The sequence below is a fragment of the Dama dama genome, chromosome 17 (assembly GCF_033118175.1).
Source record: "Dama dama isolate Ldn47 chromosome 17, ASM3311817v1, whole genome shotgun sequence".
Classification (NCBI taxonomy): domain Eukaryota; kingdom Metazoa; phylum Chordata; class Mammalia; order Artiodactyla; family Cervidae; genus Dama; species Dama dama.
The window spans coordinates 15,201,361-15,219,623 of NC_083697.1; positions in this window are offsets into that span (position 1 = coordinate 15,201,361).

The following is an 18,263-nucleotide window of genomic DNA, read 5'->3' on the forward strand; positions in this document are numbered from 1 at the left end:
ATGGCTATGCTAATTTGCATTCCTACCAACTGTGTACAAGTACTTCCTTTTTTTCTGACATCCTCATCAACATTTGTTATTTGTATTCTTTTTGATGATAGCCATTTTGACAGGTGTGAGGTAATATCTCATTATGATTTTGATTTGCATTTATCTGATATGCGACTTAGTGGTGGCGGCAGCGGCGGGATGCACTTGCACTTACTTTGGAATATTAATCATCTTTTCATGTGCATGCTGACCATTTGTAATTCTCCTTTGAAGAAATGTCTTCTCAGGTCTTTTGCTGCTTTTAATCAGTGGTTTGTTTTTGACATTGTGTCGTATGAACTATTTCTAGTTTGGATATTAACCCTTTATTGGTGTTATCATTTGTAAATATTTTATTCCATTCAGTAGGTTGCCTTTTAATTTTTTGGATAGTTTCCTTTGTTGTGCAAAAGCTTTTAAGTATAATCAGGCCCCATTTTTTCATTTAGGCTTTTTCTTTTTCCATAGGAGACTGATCCAAAAAATGTTGCTATTATTTATGTCAGAGTGTCCTGTTTATGTTCTTTTGTAGGAATTTTATGGATTCCAGTCTTGCATTTAGGTATTTAATCCAGTTTTTTATTTTGTTATATATATATGTGAGAAAATTGCCCTGATTTCATTCTTTTACATGTAGCTCTCCAGTTTTACCAGCGTTACTTACTAAAGAGACTGTGTTCTAGTTCTATGAGAAATGCAACTGACATTTTGATAGAGATTGCATTGAATCTGTAGATTGCCTTGAGTAGTATGGTCATTTAAACAATATTAATTCTTAAAATCCGTGAACACAGTAAGTCTTTTCCTACTGTGTGTGTTGTTCTCAATTTCTTTATCAGCATCTTACAGTTTTCAGAGTACAGGTCTCTTATCTCCTTAGTTATATTTACCCCTAGGTATTTTTTTTTTTTTTTTTTTTGATGGGGTGGCAAGTGGGATTATTTCTTTAATTTCTCTTTCTGATTTTTTTGTTGTTAGTGTATAGAAATACAATAGATTTCTGTGTATTAATTTTGTATCCTGAAAATTTGTTGAATTTGTTAATGAGCTCTGGTAGTTTTGTGGCATTTTTAGTATTTTCTGTGTATAGTTTCATCATCTGCAATAATGTGGTTTTATTTCTTTCCTTCCAATATGGATTCAATTTATTTGTTGTCCACTTTGATTGCAGTGGCTAGGATTTCACATTCTATGTATAATGAAATTGGTGAGTGGGCATTCCTGTATTTTTCCTAATCTTAGAGGAACTGCTTTCAGCATTTCACGGTTGAGTGTGACATTAACTGTGTATTTATTATCAGTTCAGTTCAGTCACTCAGTCGTGTCCAATATTTGTGACATCATGGACTACAGGATGCCAGGCCTCCCTGTCCATCACCAGCTCCTTGAATTTCTTCAAACTCATGTCCGTCGAATTGGTGATGCCATCCAACCATCTCAACCTCTGTTCTCCCATTCTCCTCCTGCCTCTAATCTTTCCCAGCATCAGGATATTTACCTGCGAGTCAGTTCTTCACATCAGGGGGCCAAAGAATTGGAGCTTCAGCTTCAACATCAGTCCTTCTAATGAATATTTAGGACTGATTTTCTTTAGGGTTGACAAGTTTGATTTTCTTCTGTCCAAGAGACTCTCAACAGTCTTCTCCAACACCACAGTTCAAAACCATCAATTTTCGACCCTCTGCCTTCTTTGTGGTCCAACTCTCACGTCAATACATAAGTACTGGAAAAGCCATAGTTTTGATTAGATGGACCTTTGTTGTCAACGTAATGTCTCTGCTTTTTAATATGCTGTCTAGGTTTGTCATAGCTTTTCTTCCAAGGAGCAAAAGTCTTTTAATTTCATGGCTGCAGTTGAGAGGATAGGATCTAGTGATTTGGGAGCTCAAGAAAAGAAAGTCTGTCATTATTTCCATTGTTTCCCCATTTATTTGCCATGAAGTGATGGGACTGGATGCTATGATCTTAGTTTTTTGAATGTTGAGCTTTAAGCCAGCTTTTTCACTCTCCCCTTTCACTTTCATCAAGAGTCTCTTTAGTTCTTCTTCACTTTCTACCATAAGGGTAGTGTCATCTGTATATCTGAGGTTATTGATATTTCTCCCTGCAATCTTGATTCCAGCTTTTGATTCATCCAGCCGGGCATTTCACATGATGTATTCTGCATTAAGTTAAATTAGCAGGGTGACTATATACAGCCTTGACATACTCCTTTTCCTATTTGGAACCAGTCTGTTATTCCATGTCCAGTTCTAACTATTGCTTCCTGACCTGTATACAGGTTCCTCAAGAGGCAGGTCAGGTGGTCTGGTATTCCCATCTCTTTCAGAATTTTCCACAGTTTGTTGTGATCCACGCATTCAAAGGCTTTCACAAAGTCAATGAAGGAGAAGTAGATGTTTTTCTGGAGCTCTCCTGCTTTTTCGATGATCCCATGGATGTCAGCAATTTGATCTTGTGTTCCACTGCCTTTTCTAAATCCAGCTTGAACATATGGAAGTTCTCAGTTCATGTACTGTTGAAGCCTCGAGTGGAGAATTTATGGCCTTTATTATGTTATGCTCCCTGTACACTGATTTTGTGGAGAGTTTTCTCATAAGTGAATGATGAACTATTTCAAAAGTTATTTCTGCATCGTAAATTTGTTGTATGATTTTTTATTCTTTAATTTGTTAATGTGGTGTGCTACTAGGGTCTTCAGCTATAGTGCCCTAGGTGTCCTGGGGTTAGTGTCTATGCCCTGGGGTGTGGGGTTGGGTCCTAGGGCCCTGGGCTGAGTGGACAGGACTGTGTCCTGGACTGACTGTGGGCTCAGGGCGTCTGAGAGCAGTCTGCCCGCTAATAGGTGGGGCTGTGGCCCCACCCAGCTATTACTTGGTGTGCAGTATCCCATCACTGGAGTCAGCAGGCTCGTGGGTGAGGCCAGTTCAGTTCAGTTCAGTTGAGTTCAGTAGCTCAGTCATGTCCGACTCTTTGCGATCCCATGGACGGCAGCATGCCAGGCTTCCCTGTTCATCACCAACTCCTGGAGCTTACTCAAACTCACGTCCATTGAGTTGGTGATGCCATCCAACCATCTCATCCACTGTCGTCCCCTTCTCCACCCACCTTCATTCATTCGAGTCAGCTCTTTGCATCAGGCAGCCAAGTATTGGAGTTTCATCTCCAGCATCAGTCCTTCCAATGAATATTCAGGACTGATTTCCTTTAGGATACACTGGTAGTATCTCCTTGCAGTCCAAGGGACTATCAAGAGTCTTCTCCAATACCACACTTCAAAAGCATCAATTCTTCAGCACTCAGCTATCTTTATAGTCCAACTCTCACATCCATACATGACTCCTGGAAAAACCAAAGCTTTGACTAGATGGACCTTTGTTGGCAAAATAATGTCTCTGCTTTTTAATATGATGTCTAGGTTTCTCATAGCTTTTCTTCCAAGGAGTAAGTGTCTTTTAATTTCATGGCTGTAGTCACCATCTGCAGTGATTTTGGAGCCCCCCAAAATAAAGTCTGTCACTGTTACCAATGTTTCCCCATCTATTTGCCATGAAGTGATGGGACCAGATTCCATGATCTTAGTTTTCTGAATGTTGAGTTTTAAGCCAACTTTTTCACTCTCCTATTTAAATTTCATCAAGAGGCTCTTTCGTTCCTCTTTGCTTTCTGCCATAAGTATGGTGCCATTGCTTACCTGAGATTATTGATATTTCCCCCAGCAATCTAGATTCCAGCTTGTGCTTCATGCAGTCCAGTGTTTCTCATGTTATAGACTGCATGTAAGTTAAATAAGCAGGGTGACAATATACAGCCTTAAAGCACTCCTTTCCTGATTTGGAACCAACTTGTTCTTCCATGTCTAATTCTAACTGTTGCTTCTTGACATGCATACAAATTTCTCAGGAGGCAGGTCAGGTGGTCTGGTATTCCCATCTCTTTGAGAATTTTCCACAGTTTGTTGTGACCCACTCAGTCAAAGGCTTTGGCATAGTCAATGAAACAGAAATAGATGTTTTTCTGGAACTTTCTTGCTTTTTCAATGATCCAACTGATGCTGGCAATTTAATCTCTGGTTCCTCTGCCTTTTCTAAATCCAGCTTGAACATCTGGAAGTTCATGGTTCACGTACTGTTGAAGCCTTGCTTGGAGAATTTTGAGAATTACTTTGCTAGCGTGTGAAAAGAGTGCAATTGTGTGGTAGTTTGAACACTCTTTGGCATTGCCTTTCTTTGGGATTGGGATGAACACTGACCTTTTCCAGTCCTGTGGCCACTGTTGAATTTTCAAAATTCGCTGGCATGTTGAGTGTAGCACTTTCACAGCATCATCTTTTAGGATTTGAAATAGCTCAACTGGAATTCCTTCACCTCCACTAGCTTTGTTTGTAGTGCTGCTTCCTAAGGTCCACTTGACTTCACATTCCAGGATGTCTGGCTCTAGGTGAGTGATCACATCATTGTGATCATCTTGGTCATGAAGATCTTCTTTGTATAGTTCTTCTGTGTATTCTTGCTACCTTTTCTTAATATCTTCCGTTTCTGTTAGGTCCATACCATTTCTGTACTTTATTGTGCCCATCTTTGCATGAAATGCTCCCTTGTTATCTCTAATTTTCTTGAAGAGATCTCTAGTCTTTCCCATTCTATTGTTTTCTTCTGTTTCTTTGCATTGATCACTGAGGAAGGCTTTCTTATCTCTCCTTGTTATTTTTGGATCTCTGCATTCAAATGGGAATATCTTTCTTTTTCTCCTTTGCTTTTCCCTTCTCTTCTTTTCACAGCTATTTGTAAGGCCTCCTCAGACAGCCATTTTGCCTTTTTGCTTTTCTTTATCTTGGGGATGGTTTTGGCCCCTGACACCTGTACAATGTCACAATCCTCCGTCCATAGTTCTTCAGGCATTCTGCCTAACAGATCTGATCCCTTGAATGTATTTGTCACTTCCACTGTGTAATCGTAAGGGATTTGATTTAGGTCATACCTGCATAGCATAATGGTTTTACCTACTTTCTTCAGTTTAAGTCTGAATGTGGCAATAAGAAGTTCATTATCTGAGCCACAGTCAGCTTCCAGTCTTGTTTTTGCTGACTGTATAGAGCTGCTCCATCTTTGGCTGCAAAGAATATAATCAATCTGATTTCAGTATTGGCCATCTGGTGATTTCCATGTGTAGAGTCTTCTCTTGTGGTGTTGGAAGAGGGTGTTTGCTATGACCAGTGTGTTCTCTTGGCAACACTCTATTAGTCTTTGGCCTGCTTCATTCTATACTCCAAGGCCAAATTTGCCTGTTACTCCAGGTATTTCTTGACTTCCTACTTTTGCATTCCAGTCCGCTATAATGAAAAAGACATCTTTTTTGGGTGTTAGTTCTAGAAGGACTTGTAGGTCTTTATAGAACCGTTCAACTTCAACTAGTGCTTGAACCAGGTACCAGCACTAATAAGCTTGATGAATGTTCCCAAAATGATTCTTGCCAGCACCAGTATCCAATGGTAGAACAAGCTCCTCAAAATGGCCACCACCATTGTCTCTTTGCGCACGGTAAGCTTCATTTCCTCCTACCTTTCCAGGAGACTCACTAAAATCAGCAGGGGTTATGACCCAGACTCCGTTCAAATTTTTGCTTTTGCCTTGGGTCCCCGAAGGTGTGAGATTGAGTACACCTTTTAAGAGTGGAGTCTCTATCTCCCTAGCCCTCTGTTTCTTCCAAAAGTAAGCCACATTGGTCTTCAAAGCCAAAGATTATGGGGGCTCCTCTTTCCATCACAGAACACCCGGGCTGGGCAACCCAATATGGGACTCAGACTTGTTCTTGGGTAGAACATTTTCAATTGTAACTATTCTCTTGATTTTATGTTGCTTAACTTGGGATATATGTCTTTTTGAGGGAGGGGAGAGTCAGTATGTGTCTTGACTGTACGGGGACTCTGCCCCTCCTGTCCATCTCCTTGTGGTTTCTTCATTATATGTTTAGTTGTAGAGGATTTTTTGATGCTAAGTTCTGTTTTTTTTTTCTCATCATTAGTTTCCCTGTAAATAGTTGTAATTTTGGTGTGTCCTTAGAGTGGGTGGCTCAGATTTTTCTTTCTCTGCTATCTTAGCCAATCTCCTCCCAAAGTATTATTTTAAATAGATGTTTTTCAAAACACAGTGAAGAGGACAACTATAAATAATAATACATGGTTATATTGTTGCATATATACTGTATACTATACTGTGTATAAAACACTTGTTTTATTCAACATAAATTGCCTTGACTTGAGTGACTGACTCCGGGAGTTGGTGATGGACAGGGAGGCCTGGCGTGCTGCGATTCATGGGGTCGCAAAGAGTCAGACACGACTGAGCGACTGAACTGAACTGAACTGAGTGACTAAGAGTTATTTGAGGCATTGCTAATATTTATATTTATTTGTATGTGATATACATATTTTGGGAACGTGTAGTTATATAAATACCCATATTTGTACATATTTGTATTCCTCTAGAGTAACTTCCTAGAGATAATAAATTCATTTGTGAAGTCAAAAGTCTATATCATAAAGTTATTTCTGTTTATTTATCTGTTTTAAATTATGGAATCATGATGAAAAATTAGAAATTACTATTTAACTTTAATAATTTAGCAGATTATGTTTGGTCAGAATGTTTACATTATCTAAGTTCAAATTACTAAGGGTAGACATGAGATCAGATATTAGTTAATTTTTGAACTCTAATTTTAGCTAATAAAACTTTACTTTGTATTAGATATTTAATAATAGGTTATATTTTAGTAGGAAAACCTTGGGACTTCCCTGGTGGATCAGTGATAAAGAAACTGCCTGCAGTTCAGGAGACCTGGATTTGATCCCTGAGTTGGGAAGATACCCTGGAGGAGGACATGGCAACCCACTCCACTACTCTTGCCTGGAGAATCCCATGGACAGAGGAGTCTGGTGGGCTACAGTCCATAGGGCCACACGGAGTCAGATACAACTGAAGCAGCTAAGCAGCAGCAGAAAAACGTTATCATTTAAATTGTGAAGATTTTAGAAATCAACAGTAAACAGAGGCTATATGATCTACCAATATACCACATTCTCCATTGGTAGCTATCCACACTGCAGGTATAAAAAGTACAGATTAGAGAATTACAGGGCTTCCCAGGTGATGTTAGTGGTAAAGAACCTGCCTGCCAATGCAGGAGACATAAATGACACTGGTTGGATCCCTGATATGGGAAGATTCCTCTGGAGGAGGGCATGGCAACCCACTCCAGTATTCTTGGTTGGAGAGTCCCACGAACAGAGGAGCCTGGCGGGCTATAGTCCATAAGGTTGCAAAGAGTCCGACACGACTGAAGTGACTTAGCAGCAGTAGAACCTATTAGTAATGCTAGCACCATAAATACTTATGTGTCCTGGGACAGTGGTCTCTACTGTGGAGTAACGCTTCAGTGCAGCACAAAAAGAAAAAATCAAGCTGTTGCTCATACTTCATTTTCTAGTAAGAATAGGGGGAAGTGAGGACCCCAAACTGGACAGGGAATAGGTATCTATTCTATTTGTGAATACGTCCAGCCATAAGTTCATATGAGTGGCAAACCTGACAAGTATTTGTGGGCAAAACACTACCACGTGTGAAACAAAAGCAAAATAGCATCATAGTAAAAGTGCTCACTTTGTAAAAGGCAAAAGATCTAAAACAATTTTAACTCATGGCTCAAAATATGCCTTCACACAGCTCATTTTCAGATTGGTCACACCTCTCCAGTGGCTTTTGCCACCAGCAACTCAACAGTGGAAAGTCTGTTATTGTTTATGGCTTATGTCTCTCATTTGTCTGCAGAGGATTTTGACATGTTGCATTTATTTGTACCAAATTTAGTGGATAGTTCAGATCTTTATCTTTGTTACCTATCACAAAATAGGCAAGTGGATTAAATTTTTCCAAAAATACACTGTAAATTGAAAAGTAAAACTAATACTGTAAATGAAAGTGAACAAGTTCAATGACAGAGCTGTGATTTTGAATATTTTTTTCAACCAGAGTTTAAGAAAAAATGAGGGCAGTATAATCATACATATAAATGAATTGATCAAATATTCAATAATATAAAAAGATATATGTATACTGTTAAAAATCAACTTTACTCTGAGGCATATTTGTCCTAAGATATTTGTGAATTTCTTAGCACATTTACTTAAAATAAATCTATTTACCTGTTGGTAATCTGTGTTTACAATTTCAGTTTACAAAAGCTAATTCAGGTTTTTCTTTCTTTTTTTTTTTAATTGGGCAATTTTATTTTTTTTTCAAATTATTTTTATTGGTTGGAGGCTAATTTAAATAAATATATATAAATACGATTCTTAACTGGGTGGGGTGGTGGGCTGATGGAACAAGGGAAGAGGACTTCAAATGCACTTTCCTCAAGTGTTGTTCTAGCTGCTGGCTTGCCAGCCCCCTCACCATATGAGGCCTGTATTTTCCCTCAATGTTAAGAACCAGACATAAATATTACTCTACAGCCTATTTAATTTAATTTAAATTTCTTTCACATTTCTCAAATTTTCCAAAAACACATTTTTCACCTCCTCTTTTTTACAATTTCCATTTTTTCCCCTGATGCTAGCAGAAACTTTCTTTAGAGAAGGCATGTTGGTTATTATCCATTGACCTCTTCCTTTTTAAGTGTTTTTAGATCAATTTTGTAAAGAATTTTTTTTAACAGGAGTAAAATATATTTCCTTTTGTTACAAAAGAAAGCTTTTGCTGTTAATATCATGTCTTAAGTTTATTGGTACCATGAAAAATGACAATCCTTTTCATTTATCAAAAATTCTAGTTGTAGCTTCACATTTAGAAGTCAAATTCAATTTTGACTTATAAGAACACTCAAATTTCAAAGAGCTTAGCAAATTAAGAAAACATTAGAATACCACATGAAGAATTCCTTGAGAAGATCTGATGCTTGGAGTCAGATTTTCCCTCCTCTTTTAGAGCAACAGAGATTTAAAATTGACAGATATTTAGTTCCAGAGAATGGAGTTTAATGTTGCGTGGTGTATGTCAACCAATTAAAAGTGAACTTTAAGTTCATCTATTTGTTATTAACAAATTTTCACTGTGTTAGCTGCTAATATTGTGCTGCTGAGTAAAAAAATATCATGGTTCCTGTCCTTGATCTGGCAGGGGAGTCAGATGATAAACAAGCCAGAAAAGTGAATTGGTATTTAAAATGAGACTCAAAGACTTTTAAAGGAGATGGCAATGAAGTGTGCTTTTTGTTAAGAATTAAGTTTACATAGGTTCCCTTCAACAGATATGACTGCAGTGATATGTACAAGGCTCTAAGACAGAATTAAAGATACAAAGAAGAAAAATAACAAATTTGGACCACAAGGAGGTTGCTGAATAACATTCATGCTTATTTAGAATGATTATTTTGAATTCTGTGCTTTGCTGAAGTACATGCTAAATTCAGCTTTTAACTTATCAGGCATTATGTAGCTATACAAACTTAATTTTAATCCCCCCTCTTTTTTTCCAAATAGAGTTCTTTTTAGCATTGATTGGGGGTTGTGGTAATTTTACTTTTAACAATGAAAAAAAATTGCTGTGAACTCAGTAATTCTTAAATGTTTTACTCAGAGGATACTTGCTATATATTTGAAGTCTACATACATGTAATGCACATTATCTATGTAATATGATTGCAGTTGCTCATTCTTAAAACTAGAAAATGTCACTATATTTACCTAAACTGGAAAACATCATTAAATTTGACATTATTTTGTGATGATGGAAAGTCTCATACAATGAAATTTGTGTGATCCTTCAAATATATGAAAGATAGCTTGAATGTGTGTGTAACACATACTGTCATTTATATGTGAGATATATATTATAATATGTGATTAAATCTTTAAAAACTTATTTAGCTTTAAAAGCAACATTTTGACACAAATGAAATGGCTTTTGTCTTGGTGATGTGGAAATCAAGGCTTAGAAAATGATTTTAGGACTTCTCCATATCACACATTAGGCTTCCCAGGTGGCTCAGTGGTAAAGAAACTGCCTGAGAAACAGGAGAGGTGGATTTGATTTCTGGGTCAGGAAGATGCCTTGCAGAAGAAAATGGCAACCCACTCCAGTATACTTGCCTGGAGAATCCCCAAGGACAGAGGAGCCTGGCAGGCTACAGTTCATGGGGTCGCAAAGAGTGGGACATAACTGAACAACTAAACAACCATATCACACATGTGAGAAACAAAGGTAAAGATTGCCCCTTAGTTTGTTAATAATTATTCAGATTCACATTAGTTTCTTAGGCTGAATTTGTACTCACATAACCTAGAAATGTGCCTTTAAAAGGCACTGGCATATTTTCTAAATTATGTTATCAACATATTCATGTAATTACCAATAACAACCTTGCAGTTTTGACTTTATTGCAACAAAACTTGAGGGAGGTAGGCAAATGTTTTTTGAATTAAGCAAAGAAGAAATTAATCATCTACCTTGGGATATAAATATTCTGCAGTGTGTGATGGTCTAGGTAAAATCCTAGTCAGGTACTAGGAAATGTTCTATGTTTTCTCAGATTTTCCTCAAGCCATGAGATTCTGTGCACTGATATGAATGAGACTGGTAATGTTGAAATGAAGTGCTTTAAGCTTTAGTTCAGGAAGTTTAGTTGTTATTGGTTTTAAATAGATTTCATGCCTGAATCCCAAAGCATTCTTTAACTTGAACCGTAGGCACTTCTACGCTGGAAGGAAGATGTGCAGATCTCCATGGTGAACTTAGTCTAGCTCTCTTCATCCTTAATTTTAAATGAAGCTTTAACGACATATTACATTCTGTTGTCATCTCAGTTAATCAAGCAGCCCGTTAAATTGGGAATTGATGCTTTATTGGCTTTAACAGATTGCACAATGGAAAGATTAACTGAAACAATTAGACTCTATTCAGCAGCCTGAAAGCAAATAATGTCACCTGACAGAAAAGTTGGAAGTAGCAAGTGAATCATCCCAGAAGTGTATTTCTTATGCTCTGATTCCATGTTGTTTGACTATTCATAACTGAGAGAGACTGAAAAGAGTTTGAAAAGGACTTGCTTATAGGAATTAAATGATGAAACTAACAGAGTGAAATGAGAGAGGGAAAAAAATCTCAGTAGTTTGGAATCATAAAAATTATAGTTTTATAAGATGGATTTGTAATTTTTAACAAGTGTAGTTTAAAAATATAATGAAAAAAAAACCTAGAAACAATTCCTCTGTTGACATGTTTCTCTTATAGCTTCTTTGCTTGATTGTTTGGAGCAAAATGTTTGACATAAACAATGCTTCTTGAGTACCCAGAAAATACCTAAAGGTGGGGAAATGTGTTCTTTTGAGGGGTATTTGTGATTTCAGTGTGGACTTCCCTGGTTACTCAGGCAGTAAAGAAACTGCTTGCAAGGCAGGAGATGCAGGTTTGATCCCTGGGTTGGGGAGATCCTCTGGAGAAGGAAATGACAGCCTACCCCAGTATTATTTTCTGGAGAATTCCATGGACAGAGGAGACTGGTGGGCTACAGTCCATGGGGTCACAAAAAGGTGGATACCACTGAGCGACTAATACTTTCACTTCACTGTGACTCCAATATAACTTAGATCCTGTTTTCCAGTCTAACTGTAATTCCATCTGCTCGGCAACATTGCCTTTTTCCACATTCACAATGGTTGTGTTTCTTCCAACAGAAGAGTCTTTTTGGACTGATCATTATAAAATATTTCCAGACCTATAATGTCCACTCCACATTCCAACCCTCCACTATGTCATTTCCAGTTTAAGACATTAGGGGTAATGACTTCATTTATATTGGAGAGCTGCCTTTTATGTGAATAATTCTCACTGGGGCTAGATGTTGTTCAGTTGCTCAGTCATATCCAACTCTTTCTGACCCCATGGGCTGCAGCACGCCAGGTTTCCCTGTCCTTCACTATCTCCCAGAGCTTGCTCAAACTCATGTTCATTGACTCAATGATGCCATCCAACCATCTAATCCTCTGTTGTCCCCTTTTCCTCCTGCCCTCAATCGTTCCTGGATTCAGCATCTTTTCCAATAAGTTGGCACTTCAAATCAGGTGGCTGATGTATTGGAGCTCATTTTCAGCATCAGTCCTTCCAAAGAGTATTCAGGGTTGATTCTCTTTAGGATTGACTGATTTGATCTTCTTGCAGTTCAAGGGATTCTCAAGCGTCTTCCCTAGCACCACAGTTTAAAAGCATCGATTTTTCAGGGCAGATGAGGTCTCAACTTGAAAATGCATATGTATTTTTTCAATTCAAAAGGATACTGTTGCCTCTTCGTTATGATTCCAAAGTGGATATAATTTAATAGATTAATAGTTTTACGCCATAAAATGAAAAACCATTACCAGTTAGGGAATACTAATATTTGAGCATGATATTTTATCACTTTTTATTCAGAATTATGTTTTAATTAAGGTTATTATTTGTTGAATCTTTTTTGATGCTGGATATTGCACAGTTTTTCCATGTAACACTGCTTTTGTATGTTCACTGTAAAAAAAGAAGCAAACGGAAGCTTAGGCAAATTCACTTCCTAATGTTTCAGAGCTGTAACGGTATGGTTAGACTGAAAATAGTAAGCTGGCGATACTAGGGGACTCACACCCATCGCTGATGGGTGTGTATAATGGTTTAACCACTTGACAAACAGTTTCATTTTCTCTACCAAGTCTGAACATAGGCATATCCTATGAAACAGAAATGTTATATCCAGATAAGAACTCAAGAGAACTGAATTCACACATGCAGCAAAAGTCACAGAGCCACTATTATAATGAAGGTTTTGAGAGGAAGATAGGATGAAGGCAGTCACTGTGTTGCAGTCTGGCTTCAGCTTCTTTGAGCAGTAATTTATAAGAATGCTCTCTGAGATTGGGTGCGTGTGTGTTAGTCGTTCAGTCCTGGCCGACTCTTTGCTCCCTCATTAGGCTGCCAGACTCCTCTAGCCATGAGTTCTCACACGGTACTGGAGTGGGTAGCCATTACCTTCTCCAAGGGGTCTTCCCTACCCAGGGAGCGAACCTGGGTCTCCCACATTGCAGGCAGACTTTTTACTGTCTGAGCCACTAGGTAAGACCCAAGAGAGTCTGTAGGTAAGATCAAAAGAGATACCTGAAAAACATGGGACTCAGGGGTGTTGGAGATTTTAGTATGAGGCTTACATATTTATTTAAGGAATGACATTTTGTAGATATTGGAAAGCATAAATCAGAATAAGACTTTTAAAATTCAAGCAATAGGAGTGTGTGATCTGATAGCTTTTCCAACTTTGTGATTAATCATCTATATGTACTTGCATAATAATACTTGCTAAGGATAAATGAATAGCTAGTAGGCTAAAACTTTTGCTTTCATAAAATGATTTACAAAAAGAATGGGGTCCAAACCTCATATTAAGTTTTACTCTTGAAAAAAATCTTTTCTTTTGTTTGCAAATGTAGTTTTTTGAAAAAGGACTTAACACTGTGGGTAACATGAATTTCATTTTAATTTTGCTTTGATAATTTATCCATTATAATCTAGTACATATTCTGTTTTCTGTCTGGATCCATTGAACTGCAACAAAGAATGGAAATGCATCCAGTCCCTTTACTTCTTTTCCCTCTCATGGGGCTCAGTGGTAAAGAATCCACCTATCAATGCAGGAGACTTGGGTTTGATCCCTGGGTCAGGAAGATCCACTGGAGGAGAAAAGAGCGCCCCACACCAGTGTTTTTGTCTGGGAAATCCCATGAACAGAGTCTGTTGGGCTATAAGGAGTCCATGGGGTGGCAAAGAGTTGGACATGACTTAGAAACTGAACTCAATGAGCACAAAGCCCACGTGTATGTTTTGAATGTATCATTTATAGGTGATAGGGCAGTGTTCCTTGATCCACAGGTGAGATGCATACTGTAACTTCAATGAATCAGCACAGTGTATCCTCTATATCTCATGAGTCCAATCTGAGTAGTATTTTAGGACTTTTGGTAGGAATTAATGGATACAGATCCTTTCTCTGGACAATGTTTTGTGTGCTTGAAGGACTAGGATAGAATTGCTGTATTTATTTTGCTTTCATGATTTGAGACTGAATGTGACCTTGGAGTAGGGCAGAACTAAGGTGGTCTCTCTGTTTCTCTGTCTCACACACAAACATGAGATGTGGAGTCTTTATAAACTGAACACTAATCCTGACACAGATCTTGACATTTAGTCGTGTGAAACAATCATTTCCTTGCATCTTTGCTAGTTTGATTTGGTATTATTAAATTTCCAATCAGAAATGTATAACTGATACCATATTTGGTACCAAGAATGAGGTTTCACATATAACAGGCTCTAAAGTACTAGATTGCCTGAAATCTGTTAGGATATGGTAGGTAAGAAATTGAAGATACTAATTATTTTAATTAGTTCAACATATAGTTATATGTTCACATGTTCATATGTTCAACACATAGTTAAATGATTTTTCTTTTAGTATAGTTCTCAAATCATGTACTTACCAAAACCTTGATATTAGGGAAATTGAGTCAAAAAGGTTTCTAATACTGAAATCTCTTCTAAGAGAGAACCAAACTTGTTTTACAACTGTTTTCTGAAGGCAGAGAGAGAAGGAAAGTTTTGCTAAAGGTTGCTCTTCTGTTTTTGGTCTACAATCCAAATTTACTAAGTTTGATAATTCAGATACTTGAGTGGGTCTCCAGCATTTCAGGAAAATCCTTTCCTCTCTGAGCCACAAGGGAAGTCCCTTGAATGGTCAGACAAGCTTAATTTTATACATTGATGTGAAGAGAGAGTTAACAGGGAAATAGGAGACTTTGTATGAAAAAATATGGGGAACTCAGAAATACATGGAACTTCCTAGGTGGTGCTAGTGGTAAAGACCTTCCTGCCAACGCAGGAGATGCAAGAGACAGGTTCGATCCCTGAGTTGGGAAGATTCCCCTGGAACAGGGCATGGCAACCCACTCCAGTATTCTTGCCTGGAGAATTCCATGGACAGAGGAGCTTGGCAAGCTACAGTCCAGTCCATAGTGTCGCAAAGAGTCGGACATGAATGAATCAACTTAGGAAGCAAGCAAGAAATATATGACTTCACTGGCCTTATCCAGGAGCGCTAAGACTTCTCTGAGTGATATAACAGCTAAGTCCTCACATTGTGGAAATGAAACCAAAATATACACTTAGGAAAAATATATAAATATGCATATTTTACCAGCCAATCATTAATTCAAATTGCTCCAAGAGGTAGACTTCTTCAGAAAGATCCAGCAGGTTTCAAGTGAGTGCTTCTGATCGTGTGTGTGTATCTGACGGGCAGACAGAGACGGGAAGCATGCTTGCCGCCTTTGCGTGGTGTCCTAGCATCGGGCACTCCGTCTCCTCCTCTCTGCTCCTCTTTCCATCAAAGAACCATTTGCTTGAGAGAGGCTGGCTTCAGTGTTGGGTCTAGGGTTTGAGTACATTATTTGGTTTACTATTGTAGGTGTTGCTGAAACATTTACAGACCCTTTGGAGCTTGGGAAAAAATATACCATCTCCTTCATAGAACTTCTTGTGTTTTAGCCCCTTCATTCCTGCAAATGTTTGTTCTAGTGTAACCAAAAGGAAGCCACATACCCAAGGAAACGTTGCTTTTTAGCACTCTAGAAAAATCATTTGGTAAGAGAGGTCAGATGTATTGTTACAGCAATGTGCTATTAAATATATATATATATATATATATATATATATATATATATAGTATATAATGTTTTTACTGAATGATCATAGATAAGTAAAGGTAGCTATAAATAGTATTATTCATTATTTCCAAGCATTCTTTCTTAATGAGACCTTTATGACTAGATTCAGGTCAGAGAGAAATACTTAAGATAAGTAGGTTTTTTTTTTTTTTTAAATTCAAAGAATATGTCTTATGAAAAACAATTCTCAAAGATACTGTTATGTGAACTCTTTCTTGTCATGTTCCTTTCAGTACTGGTGAAGATTTATAAAAAGTAACTATATATTAAAGGATTTATGTGCACAAGGAAAAAGCAAAAAAGAAAAATTTTGCAATATCCTCCCTGAGGGAAAATTTTTTATTGTTATTTATTGAGCTGAGAGTGATTGAACTAGGTTTACTATAAAATATAGGGCTGGATATGATCCCTGAACCTTGCAAATAATTCAGATTTGAGAGGTGTTTTACATTTTTATTGAATGGTAAATGTTTCTCTTTTTGATCTCATATGAATCAAATATGCCCTGTGAGTTTTTGATGCTTGCTAGCCAGCATTCTGTTTAATTGTTCAACTGTAGGGAAATGTATCCAGTGACTTCTCCTGTGAGCCATAATCACACTGGTTAAAAGATTCATGGGGCCCATTCATATCTTGTTTAGCGCCTCCCACGGTACAGATCAGAGTGTGGAGTCTACCTTGCCTTCAAAAGTCCTCCTGTGCTTGGATCCTCTCAGTGGGACACTGGAAACATGCTGAGCATTCGATTCCTCATTTCCCATTATAGTCCCGCTGAATTTCAGTTGGCCAGCGATGAGATACTAATGTTTACCTAGATTATATTTAAGGAGGAGCTCAGTGAAGTGCTTGAAAGAAAACTGCTAAGAGAAAAACCTTCTGGGGAAGAACTTTTTATTTTACTATTTGCATGCATGAAATCTGGGTATGTATCATGAGACTGTTTAAGACAATGAACCTGATTTTCTTTCTGCTTCACAGAAAGGGTAGCAGATTGGCATAAAAGCATGCCCTGTGAGAAGCTTGGCATGACTTCATATAGAGTATGCAATGATGTAATTCTACCAAGCGAACAGTGTGCTTCACTGGAAAGACTTCAGGTATGGCAGATGGGAATTGATTAAGCTGCATTCAAGCCTTGCCCTTTTGTGCACTGATCTTCTCCCCACTGCATGATTGCACAGTATGTCTGGGATTAAGAGAAAGACACAAGAAAGCTTTAGGGAACTGATGGATTGTAGAGAGCATTTCTTATCCCTTCATTTTAGCCTCATGCTTAGAATTAAGAATTGTTAACATACTTTCCAGTAGTCATGTATAGATGTGAGAGTTGGATGGTGAAGAAAGCTGAGTGCCAAAGAATTGATGCTTTTGAACTGTGGTGTTGGAGAAGACTCTTGAGAGCCCCTTGGACTGCAAGGAGATCCAACCAGTCCATCCTAAAGGAGATCAGTCCTGGGTGTTCATTGGAAGGACTGATGTTGAAGCTGAAACTCCAATACTTTGGCCACCTGATGCCAAGAGCTGACTCATTGGAAAAGACCCTAATGCTGGGAAAGATTGAGGTCAGGAGGAGAAGGGGATGACAGAGGATAAGACGGTTGGATGGCATCACTGACTCGATAGACATGGGTTTGAGTAGACTCTGGGAGTTGGTGATGGAGGGAGGCGGGGCATACTGCGATTCCTGGGATCACAAAGAGTCGGACACGACTGAGCAACTGAACTGAACTGAACATACTTATGGGATCAGATTATCTAGATAAAAATTCATAACAATAAGGGCTTCCCAAGTGATACAGTGATAAAGAATACACTTGCCAATGCAGGACATTCAAGAGGCTTGGATTCAATTCCTGGGTTGGGAAGATCCTCTTGAATAGGAAATGAGAAACCACTCCAGTATTCTTGCCTGAAAAATTCTACGGCTAGTGGAGTCTGGTGGGTCACATGGGATTGCAGAGTCAGACACCACGGAGCACACACACAAAATCATCACAGCTATTATCAGTCATTCTGAGAGGGATCAGACAGATCACATGTAGGCTTGGAAACCTTTCCTCAGGACATGCACATATGTGCATATACTTACCACACTAGATGAGGGTGTTTGCAAGTATGGAAAGATGAATATGCACCCTTTTAGAAGTACTTACTTAAGGCATACGTTTTCTATCTCTACATGTCATTTCAAACTTAAAGACTGGAAAGAAAAAAACAAAAACAAAAACAAAACAACCCTCTAACAGGGAGCCTGCAATTGTTACTTCTGTTCTTTATCAGACAGCATGTGCTTACTGTTTAGTGATTTCCTATGCCTGCTTCTGTAGCTGGTTTGTAGGTTTAGGGCTGTAGTTCAAGAGGCCAGGCCAATTAGCTTTGTATCATTAAGGGAGGCCAGGAGAGTTAGCTTCATATTGTTAGGGAAGGTGAGAAGAAT